The sequence below is a fragment of the Cervus canadensis genome, chromosome 21 (assembly GCF_019320065.1).
Source record: "Cervus canadensis isolate Bull #8, Minnesota chromosome 21, ASM1932006v1, whole genome shotgun sequence".
NCBI classification, from domain to species: Eukaryota; Metazoa; Chordata; class Mammalia; order Artiodactyla; family Cervidae; genus Cervus; species Cervus canadensis.
This window is the reverse complement of record NC_057406.1, coordinates 27,028,184-27,040,511: the sequence shown is the minus strand read 5'-3', so window position 1 is coordinate 27,040,511 and position 12,328 is coordinate 27,028,184. Positions and strand designations below refer to the sequence as shown.

Genomic DNA, 12,328 nt, shown 5'->3' with positions numbered 1-12,328 from the left:
CAAGAACAAATCAACAAAGTCTCTGGCATTTATGCTGCTATTGAACTGTTGAGTGTGTTCTTTTCATTCTTAAGGAGAAAGAGGAACAGAACAATTGGTTTTCCTTTGGAAAGTATGGCAATACATCTTCATTGTTTTATGCTACAGTTTGAATTATTTTCCTGTTCTTTGTCACAATGCAGTCCATACCCCTCCTCCCCTCCACCAAAAAAAAAAAAAAAAAAAATGTAATCATCTGGATATTCTATGAAATCTCAAACTGTTCTTTTATATTTATGACATTATTTTAATTATATTTGGGAAATAGGAAATGTAAAGAACTATGGCAAAGCAAGAGACATGAGCATGAGAGGATATAAAATAAACCTTATGGAGATACAGGGGACTATTTGATACTAGTGAATATTTTAGAGATATGATGATCTAATATATCCCATTCAAGATAAAGAACAAGTCATTACTCTTTGTAACCCCTACCTCTCAGAAAGATGCACAGTGTTTTGTGGGCCTTTAGGATACCGGGGACATTAATAACATACTTTGTGACTCAAAAGACCACTGGTGTAGAATAGGCTACCCATGGTGGCTCAGACAGTAAAGAAACTGTCTGCAATGCAGGAGACCCAGGTTAGATCCCTGGGTTGGGAAGGTCCCCTGGTGAAGGATATGGCAACCCACTCCAGTATTCTTGCTTGGAGAAATCTGGGGACAGAGAAGCCTGGTGGGCTATAGTTCATGGGGTTGCAAAGAGTAAGACATGACTGAGCGACTAACACTTTCATAGAATAGGCTACAGAGAAAGAGAAAACTGCACAGATTCAGGCTTTGGAACAAATGATGTGATAAAATAAAATTTTGTTATTGTTTGGTTGCTGTCATGTCTGACTCTTTTGTGACCCCATGGACTCTAGCCCACCAGGCTCCTCTCTCCATTGGATTTCCCAGGCAAGAATACAGGATTGGGGGTGCCATTTCCTTCTCCAGGGAATTTTCTAAACCCAGATATGGAACTCATGTCTCCTGCATTGGCAATTGGGTTCTTTACCACCAAGCCACCAGGGAAGCCCTATGAATCTTCAATACCAGAAAACTTTTTTTTCAAGATATAATCAAATGATTTTAGCCCAGTTGTGAATATTATACCGAGATAACCTGAAAGTGATATTTTTTTCCACTTGATACTGAAATCACCTATGCCTTCATTCTGTTTGCAAAAGATGTCTCTAACATTAAAAATATATATGCCAATAATAAAAAATTTTCCAGATTCCAGAATATTTTTCTGTATTGCATAATTGAATTTTTGAGAATTGGACTAGGATAAATAGATTCAGAGTAAACAAAACAAAGGAGTATGTGGCTGAAGTCAATATACTTTCTACATAAGTAGGAGTAAATAAAAGAAATATAAATAAGACTAAACTATCATTGGAATCCTATATTTGAACATTAAATATTACCTATTACTGCAAAACATGAAAATTAAGTGTTTAAATTTGTGTAATAGAATGGATAACACAAAGATAATGAAACTTCAGAAATTAGCAGTGATATTTATTTTATATAATACAGTGAAACAAGCTGAATCTATACATATAACAAGATAGTCCATCTCTGAGTAGTATAAAATGACATTTTATAGTAATCGGTATTGAATCTGAAGGAAAAGTTGACAGTATGTATGAATTAAGAACAATATGTTTTGGAATACTTTCCCTAGAGAAAAGATTTTTAAGAAAATTTTTTTCTCTAGTTATATGCTAACCCTCTTAAAATCATAGCAGAGACAATCAGTTTCTGAAATGTCCTTTATAACTGTCAAAAAAGATAAGATTACAGATTTGTTCACTCTTCAAAGTGTGATGTCATAAAGTCCAATTTGCTTCAGCAAGAATCATTATTTGTCATTTTTGACAGTGTTTCAACATGATCAGGAAGAGAATCATGGAAACAGTTAAAGGGATAGTTAAGAAATATCCCTGATAGTTAGGAAATCGATCAGAATCCAAAACCCAGGCTAAAAATATGTTTTTAGTTAATGCAATTAGAGTTTATCTTAACCATAAAAACTTTTAAAGTATGATTAGAAATACTAACATTTTGTATTAAGAATATTGAATGTGAAGTCAGTATGACTGCTCTGTAACTATTTGTGCTATCTTGGACAGGTGATTTAAACTTCTTATACTTCTCTTGGGCTTCCCTCCTGGCTCAGCTGGTAAAGAATCCACCTGCAATGTGGAAGACCTGTGTTTGATCCCTGGATTGGGAAGATCCCCTGGAGAAGGGAACAGATATCCACTCTAGTCTATGGCCATACTACCCTGAACGCACTGGATCTCATCTGATCTTGGAAGCTAAGCAGGGTTGGACCTGCTTAGTACTTGATGGGAAACCACCTGGTAATACGGCGCTCTGGGCTTTTTGCCTCCCCTCTCCTTTGGACTTTCCTCTTAGCTCAGTCAGTAAAGAATTTGCCTGCAGTGCAGGAGACCAGGGTATGATCCCTGAATCTGGAAGATCCCCTGGAGAAGGAAATGGTAACTCACTCCAGTATCTTTGCCTGAGAAATCCTATGGATAGAGGAGCCTGCTGGGCTGCAGTCCATGGAGTCACAAAGAATCCAGCACGACTGAGCGATTAACAACACTTTTACCTTCATACTTCAATTTCCTCTTCACTAGAATGAGAATAGGAATATAATAATATTAGTTAACATTTATTGAAATCTTGCTTTGTGTTGTCTTGCTTGAAAAAAATATAAGTAGATATATAGTTCTTACAACTGTAGGAAGAAATTACAATTTTTTTCTTCATCTGAAAATCCTCATTCAGCAAATAAGGAGACTGAGAGAGAGTGGCTTTGTAACTTTCCACGGATATTCATTTAGTAAGTGTAGTAACTGGTATTCATAATCTGAAGGTCTAACTCCATAGTCTGCCTTTCTAATGATGAAGAAAAAGCTAAACTTTCTTTTCATGAAAGTTACTAAAATAGGGAAATTGTCCTACCGTATCATAACTTACCAAAGTTTGCTTAATACTTTGGTTCTCCTCTGATATTTCTTTTCTCAGCAAATAATATTGCCATATTTCCAGCGTGTAATCCAAAATTTTGGAAATCATTTTTATCACCCCTTCTCTCTCTTTCTTCATAACTATTCCATCACCATATCATGTTAACTTTAACTGATTTAGAATCATCTTCTGTGCTTCTATATGGACACTTTTCTTGATAAAATGTTCAGCATCTCCCACCTATACTACTGCAATCTACTGTTGTTTTCTTTAAAAATTTAAAAACTTTTTAATTGGAGGATAATTGCTTCACAGTGCTGTGCTGGTTTCTTCCATACAACAATGTGAATCAGCAATAAGCATATATATGCTGTTGCAGAAACCAGTAATTGAGAAACCAAGCATCACACTAGGAGAGTCGGAGAACTCAGATTTACTATGCCAGGGGGCCCAGGGGAGTTAACACTCCAAACTCTGAGCCTCGAACAAAGGGGTTTCAGAGTTTTTATAGACAGACTATAGTGGGCAACACTAGCTGCTAATAGGCTGGTTAAACTAAGGGTTTTTTTTTTGTTCACGGGAACAGCAGTCAAGATGGGAAGGGGATGCCTGACCTTTACATGGACAGGCATGATTAAGCAGGTTTGTAAGGGCTGGGCAGTTGCAAAGAGCAGGGCAAGGGTGAGTGAGATAAGCTCCAGTTCCTAGTATTGTAAGTCTTCACTTTCTGAGACTATGTGACCTACATGATCCAGACTTTGCAAGGAGCAAGCTGAGTTATGGAGGCAGAAGGAGCAGGAGGTTATGGAAAATTTTAACTTTTCCTCTTCACTCCCCCCTCTTCATGCTTCTATCACTCATTGTAGAAAGTATCATCTCGTTTTGGTAGGACATTCAGAGCTCCCCATTGTTTAGGGGGCTATATTGAGTTATTACCATTTATAACTTTATGGATTCAATCTGAGAGGTTATGAACAGGGTAATTGCATTGAGAATACAAGGGGCAAACAAGAGCGCTGCAAAGAGCTTGAAGAGAGGCCCTGTTAAAGGGAGACGCCAAGATGCCCAGCTCCAGATATTGTTCCAACTACCCCAGGAATTAGCTAGTTTCTCTCTCCTTTTAATGATTTGTTCCCTTAGCTGTTGGGCCATGTCCCTGACTATTTCTGATTGGCTTACATACAAGCAGCATTCTTCATTTAAGAAGGGGCAGAGTCCTCTCTTTTCAGCTGTCAGTAGGTCTAGCCCTCTCCTACTCTGTAGAACCACCTCAGCCAGGGAGTCTTGTTGGTCCTGTAATGAAAAGCACAGCAATAATATTGATTAGGGATAGAGGCCAGTGTTGACAATGAAAATCCATTGATATTTCGATAGCCGGATCCTCAAGATTCTGCCGTACGTTGGCTAGTCAGCTTCCAGCGTGACTAGAGCAGGGCTCAGCATCCTTCATGGGTAAGGGCCATTTTCTTTGGAACTTGACCTTGAGGAGGTCTTTGGGGTCCCAAACTGCTTTCCAGGTGTCCTCATCACAGGAAGCTGCTGCCTTCTTGACTCTGGTGTGGTGGATCCAAGGGATGGCACCTGTAGCTTTAATAGCAGTAGAGGTTGCCAGGACGACAGTGTGAGGGATGTTCAAACTGGCTGAAGTGGTTCCTTTTTCCAGTCTTTAACCCATGCCTCATCTCCTGGCTGATAGGCATGAACCCAATTGCCCAAAGGAATGGGCATCCTTTCTAAGGTTTATCCAACAATAAGGCAGAAGACTTTTCCCAGGGCTTGGAGGTGTTGGGACATCTCCAGTTCAGCTAGTTGTTGTTGGTCTACCTTGAGCTTTTCTAGCACTGGGGGTGGTCTCCTGTATAAGATTTCAAAGGGAGAATGGCCTGAGGACCTCGGGGTGCATTTTCAGAGAGAGATGAGAGTCCACAGAATGATAAGGCAGCTTGTTCCAGCATTGTCTGGGTGTTGGCCGGGCAATATTCTTGTCATACTACTACTTGGAGAAACAAACTTGACAAGACAGTTAAAGGTATATGGCCCAAAGGGTAATAGAAGAAGGAAAGCTGCTGAGGCGCTAGCCAGGAGAGCCAGGTCCAGACATTGGTCCGTGACATTAGTGTTTCTCTAGGTATGAGAAGATGCAAGAATTTGGACTCAAAAATCTTTACCTAAAAACATCTGACTCTCTGAAAGTCTGTTTTTCTGGGTTTTTCCCTGAGCACAGAGTGACTTATTTTTTATCTCCACCCTGAACTTCTTTCAAGGGGGTGTTGAAGGTCAGCATCTTGCAGTGGTCATGATTTTACTGGCAAGGGCCAACTTCCAGTCAGCAGGGCCCCTGCATAGCCACAATTTGACCATGTTTTGGAGGCATTTCAGGGTCATTGTGTCCCATGATACTGGGAAGGCTCATTCCCAGGTCTAACAAAGAGTCCATTGACAGGTCACTCAATGTGTTGTCACTAGACCACACCTTGTAAGTAGCAGAAGTCTCCAGGCCATACCTGTCTTACTAGCCTCTTGGTCCAGGAAAATGTTTCCTCTTGTTGCTTCTTCCCATATCTAGAGTTACATTATTATAATTATTGATCTCATGTGGAATTGTATATCAGCATTTTATCATAGGCTCAGTCACACATTTGGTAATGTAAGAAATAATCTTTTGAAACAAGCTACATAGAAAATGTGGAGAAGGAAATGGCAACCCACTCAGTACTCTTGTTTGGAAAATTCCATGGATGGAGGAGTCTGGTAGGCTACAGTCCGTGGGGTTGCAAAGAATTGGACACGACTGAGCGACTTTATTTTCTTTCTTTCTATAGTTTCTTTTGGAGAAGGAAATTGCAACCCACTCCAGTGTTCTTGCCTGGAGAATCCCATGGATGGAGGGGCCTGGTGGGCTGCAGTCTATGGGGTTGCAGAGTCGGACACGACTAAACAACTAACACACACATAGAAAATGATATAGCTAGCAGATATCAGTAAGATCACAAGCAAGAATTTAAGTACAGAACTTTCATTGGGTATAGCCCAGTATACCCCAGGTCATCTGACTCAGTTAAATGATTATAACCAAATGTTCATCTCCTGGTTGTACATCATGGAGCATCTGACCTTTATCCAAAGACTGGTTACTGAGATAAGCTTTAGAAACCATCTTAGAGTGTCCGTTTTAATAATTTAATTAAACCTTTTAGCAATATAGTATAACAAGGAACTATTTCACAAATGAGTCTTAGTAAGCACAGACCTTAATTAACAAAACTGGAAGGTAATATTCAGTGAAACAGACTTTTTTTTTTTCCTTTTTGGAGAACTCACTGTAAGGGCATTAACATTGTAGCCAGGGAAGGCTTTAGCCCATCAAATAAAAATGAAGTCTGTCAGGGAGCTGGGAAAAGCCAAGCAGCTGTCTTGGATTTCCCATAGCCCTGGCTCTCTGATTTTTAGCTGTTGTTTATCCATTTTTAATTTCTTGATTTAGGAGCAGACTATTGCCATGTTTTAAGGACATCAAGATAGCAAAAATCTAACCATGAGGGGTTATTTTTTTGTAGGAGCAGAAGGAGCTTTGTCTACATATACCATAATCTTAAATAATGTTTACTTACTTTACCAAAGTAACAAAAAGATTTTAAAAACAAATATAAATCACTTAAAGGCAAAGAAATTAATAATCTGTTATTAAAAGCTGCATTCTAAGAAAACTTTGTTCTGTAAACAGAGAGAACTAAATTCCAGTCTGGTACCAGCTTACTGTTAATAACAAAATTTGTTTATCTGCTTAATCTCAGGAAGTCTTTTCCATAAATTTTGAAGAACTAGCAGTATTCTAAAGGCATGAGAGTAAAACCATAGAAACCTGTTTAAAATCTGATTCTATTGCAACTGACAAAGAAACCTGGTCATTGTTGTGATATGTAACTCTTTAATATGATAACTAGAATTGTAATTGACCATATTTTATCAGGGCATATCAGATCTATATGAATTTCACACAATTTTAGGATATTTTTATTAGTAACAACAACCCTACAGTATAACCTGAAAAGATTTATCAACCCTTCAACAGTACTTCCCATGTCATTTAACAAGTCCAATGAACCCAGTAGCTTAATAGCTCTTTGGGATGTCTCAGGGGCCCTCTGAAGCATCCCAAAGTTAGCTAGAAGTCAAGTTATTTAAGAAGTTTTGTCAACAAATATCATAAGGGTTTATAACACTCAGTCAGGTAGGATCATATAAGTCACTGTGAAATAATAGTTATTCACTTAGCCAAAGTTGACAAAAGATTTCAAAGGTAAATATAGAACAGATTAAGAGGTAAAGAAACTTAAATCTGCTATTAAAAGCTGTTCAACATCTAAAGAAAGTATATCCTCTTATTAGAGAGAAAGGCCAAATTCAAGTTTTGCACTAGCTTACTTTAAACTCATTTAGGTAAATTTAATTAAATTTATTTTAAACTTAGTCAGTCTTAACCATGCTCAAGACTTTTTTTCAGGGTCACTTTCCACAAACCTTCTAATCACTTTTTGTAACAGCCACCTGTAAGTCAGACCTACTTTTTTTCCCCTTTATAAAATGTAATTTTCTTTTTTATATCTTCTTTTTTAAAAACATACATCCTTCTTTGTTACTAGATTAGCAAACAAACGTTAATACTAGATACTTAATATTGAATTTTCCATTTATGTGAATCTGAAATTTATTTAGGTTAATTTCTCTTGTATTTAGAATTGTTTGATTTGTAAGTGCTTACTTTTCTTTAGGCCAATTAAATTAGAACTCATTTACAACTTCAACAGTATTATCAGAAAAAAACAAAAAGCATATACTGAGACATACATAAATCCAGACAGACAGACTGATAGAGATCTTATTTTTTTCTGTTTGAGATTTAAAATCTCTCTTTGACCCGCCTCCCCCCCCCCCCCATTTTTTTTCTTTGCCTGAAGTTCTAATTTGCCCAAGGCTGAGGTCTCAGGCAAAGTTGGCTGTGTGTTTCAAGGACACGGAAAGGGTTAACTTCAAGCTTTTTCCTAGGCAGGCTTTTTAACAAGCTAGTTGTTTTTAATTGCATATGCAAAAAGAATTGGTTTTCCAGTTTCTAAAAAGAAAAAACTTTCTCTTACTACATTCAATCAGCAATCATGCACTCGCAAACATTCAGAGACTATCACAATACCTCCCTTCTCTGGAGTCCTCAGGTTTCCTTAACTATTGCTCCCTTCCTGGGAGCTCCGAAGAGGTTATCAGTCACAATTGCCTCCCTTCTCCTGAATCCCCAGTTCTCCCTATCTGATGCTCCCTTCCTGGGAACTCCAAGGAGGTGATCAGTCTCCTCTTCTACCCCTTGGGGTAGGACCTGACTGGAGACAGGCCCTGGGGCCTTACCTGATCCTGTGGCCACTCCTGGTGGGTTGGTCCATCCCTCCAATGAGTCTAGTCAGGACCCGGCCGTCCAGAGAGTTGGAACACCAGTGTGAAAGAGAACCCGGAATACCATCAGGTGGCATGCCTCGTTTGTCTCGGGGTTCCTTTGCTCCAGCCTGGCTGAGCCACCTTTCTGGCCACTCAAGGGGCTGGTGTGGTTGGAATCTTGCTGGGGCCTCCAGAAATGTTGCAGAAACCAGTAATTGATAATCCAACACCACACTCGGAGAGCTGGAAAACTCAGGTTTATTATGCCAGTGGGCCCAGAGGCGTTAACCCTCCAAGCTCTGAGCCCCTAACAAAGGGGTTGCAGAGTTTTTATAGACAGACTATAGTGGGCAACACTAGGGCCCTAGTGGGCCCTAGTGCTAATAGGCTGGTTTAAACTAAGGGTTTTTTTCTTTTTTTTTTTGTGAGTGGGAACAGTAGTCAAGATGGGAAGGGGGATGCCTGACCTTTACATGGACAGGAATGATTAAGCAGGTTTGCAGGGGTTGGGCAGTTGCAAAGAGCAAGGCAAGGGTGAGTGAGATAAGCTCCAGTCCCTAGTACTGTTAAGTCCCCACTTTCTGAGACTACATGACCTACATGATCCAGACTTTGCAAGGAGCAAGCTGAGTTATGGAGGCAGAAGGAGCAGGAGGTTATGGAAAATTTTAACTTTTCCTCTTCAATATTACTGCTTCCCTTGTGACTCAGATGGTAAAGAATCTGCCTGCAAAGCAGGAGACACAGGTTTGAGCCCTGGGTCAGGAACAACACCTGGAGGAGGAAATGGCAACCCACTCCAGTATTCTTGCCTGGGAAATTCCATGGATAGAGGAGCCTGGCAGGCTTACAATCCATGAGTATGCCGAGCTGGACAAGACTGAGCCACTAACCCCCCCACACACATACACACCTATATTCCCTCCCTCTTGAGCTTCCCTCCCACCCTTGCCCCCATCTCACCCTCTAGCTCATCACAGGGCACTGAGCTGAGATACCAGTGTTGTATAGCAAGTTTCCACTAGCTATCTATTTTACACATGGTAGTGCATATATATATATATCAATGTCACTTTCAATTTGTCCCACCCTCTCCTTTCCCTACTGTATCCACAAGTCCATCCTCTTCATCTGGGTCTCTATTCCTGCCTTGCAAATTCATCCTGTGTGTACCATCTTTTGTCTCTTCTAACCCCTGCTTTAGTTTCCAAACTCAGAGTGATCTTTTAGAAACGCAAATATCATCATGGCAGATGTTATCTGACAGTAGTGTTCTGGTCCTTTACCATTAATTAAGAGAGAGAATACATGTATATTATGGAACACTGTGAATACAAATGTTGATGTTACTAGAGAAAAGGAGAAATTCTGAAGTTGGGAGAAAGACTATTGACATTTAAACTAAGTTTAACTTCCTAATTTGCCACCAACCAGCTATGTGACCTTGGACAAATCACTAAATACCTCCAGTTTGTTCATCTCTAAAATGTGGGCTTAAATTAGATAATTTTTAAAGCATAGTATTACCCTGAAATCCTCTGATTATATTATGAAACAGAATACACAACTTTGCTCCTATAACAAAGCAAAGGTTTGTAACTGTGTTTTGCACAAATGAACTAATTACTTAATTTATGGGATAAGCAAACCTCACATTCTTACAGGAATAAGCACACTGTCTGCATGGGAATTTTGTTACATGTTGAAAAGCCAAATTAATAGACTAAAAACCAAAATCAGAAGAACACCTTTTCAATTTGAATAAGACCAGCATTCAAAAAGTAACTTAATATTAAAAAAATCATTTCTTGAGAGTTCACCATCTCCTTTTATCCAATTTTTGTTCCTTATTGACATTTACAAGGGTAAATACTATTTTTTTCTTTTTTTCTCCTTCAAATAAATGATGGTGACAACAACAAATGTGGATATTTTTCTATCTGATTTAGAAGATGGTAGTCTCTTGGATATTTGCTCCTGACCCTATCTCCAATAAAATTAAATTGATGTCATTGACAAGTAGTAGAAGTTGATGGATGTGTTTACCGAAATGGTGAGGAATTACTGTGGCTGGCTCCTGGGGATGTAAGTAGAAATGATGGGACAAAACTGAGCCACTGAAATCACAGCTTGGACATCAGGAAAATTTCCCTATCAGTGCTTTGACCTCTTGGGGGAAATTCCAAAAGATCTACTTGTTTTCAGTACATTGAAAACTTATAAGCTACCTGGCAACTGAAGTTGGGGTGGAGAAAACAGAGTTCTGAAATTCCTCCTCATATTTGCTGCTTTTCAGTTGAAAAAGTTATAATTCTGAAACTAATTTCTACAAAAAACAAAACAAACAAAACACACACACACACAGAGAAAAACTTGGCTTTGACTTTGATGCTTTTAGACTTGTAAATAGTCTGTCAAAATTTTTTGCTTGCTTACGTCTTTATGTAACTTTCCTTGACTTCCTTTTTCACTTATTTACTTATTCAATTCTTCAACAAGTAGGAAGAAAATATTTTCACTAGATATATTTCTTAAATGTCTTAATTTAGCAACTGCAACTTGCTTTATTATTGATAATTTTTTCATTTTTCTGTATTACTAGCAGTCACTACAATCCTCGTGCCAAGCTATTGTTATGCTCTTAACTGTAATGGACACAATTATGCTCCCAACCCAAAACAAAGATGTTCACATCTTAATCCCAGGAACCTGTGAATATTTTACCTTATATGGAAAGGGGATTGATGAAGACTAAAGACCTTGGTATGGGGAGATTGCTCTGGTTTTTCTCATTGTCCAACCTAATCACATAAATCTTTAAAGGCAGAGAAATATGCAAATCAAGAAAAACTTTATGAAAAATGTAACAACTCACTTTACACACAATGCAAAGGCCAGGAAGTTAGTGGAAAATACATTAATCTCATTAAACATAGTAAGTAAAAGCTTCAAGATATGAAAGATTTTCATCTTCTGAAATTCCAGAGCCTTTTGTTTTTGCTTTATGGATTTATAGTCTTTCTTTTATTGTAGCACTGCAAATAGATTTTCTAGTTCTCTTCAAAAATCTAAGGTTGGAATCTTGGTATCTTTTCCTGGATTCGAGCACAGGTAACACATAAAGCAAATACTTAAGATGTATTTGTTGACTTAATAACTGATCCTCATATTTATTTTAGCAGATACTAGTGTTCAGTTCAGTTCCGTTCAGTCTCGCTATCGTGTCTGACTCTTTGCCACCCCATGGACTACAGCACGCCAGGCTTCCCTGTCCATCACCAACTCCCAGAGTTTACTCAAACTCATGTCCATCGAGTCGGTGATGCCATCACACCGTCTCATCCTCTGTTGTCCCCTTCTCCTCCTGCCTTCAATCTTTCCCAGCATCAGGGTCTTTTCCAATGAGACAACTCTTCGCATCAGGTGGCCAAAGTATTAGAGCTTCAGCATCAGTCCTTCCAATGAATATTCAGGACTGATTTCCTTTAGGATGGACTGATTGGATCTCCTTGCAGTCCAAGGGACTCTCGAGTCTTCTCCAGCACCACAGTACAAAAACATCAATTCTTCGACTCTCAGCTTTCTTTATGGTCCAACTCATATGACTATTGGGAAAACCATAGCTTTGATTAGACGGACATTTGTCGGCAAAGTAATGTCTCAGCTTTTTAATATGCTGTCTAGTTTGGTCATAGCTTTTCTTCCAAAGAGGAAGCATCTTTTAATTTCATGGCTGCAGTTACCATCTGCAGTGACTTTGGAGCCAAAAATAAATAAATAAAATCTCTCACTGTTTCCATTGTTACCCCACCTATTTGACATGAAGTGATAGGACCAGATATGATTTTTGTTTTTTGAATGTTGAATTATAAGCCAGCTTTTTCAC

The 12,328-nt window shown here is 38.7% G+C and overlaps 1 pseudogene; it reads left to right on the top strand.

The window, feature by feature from the left end:
• Positions 1-2,306: 2,306 nt before the first annotated feature.
• On the top strand, positions 2,307-2,422 carry LOC122424092 (annotated as a pseudogene).
• The last annotated feature ends 9,906 nt before the right edge of the window (positions 2,423-12,328 follow it).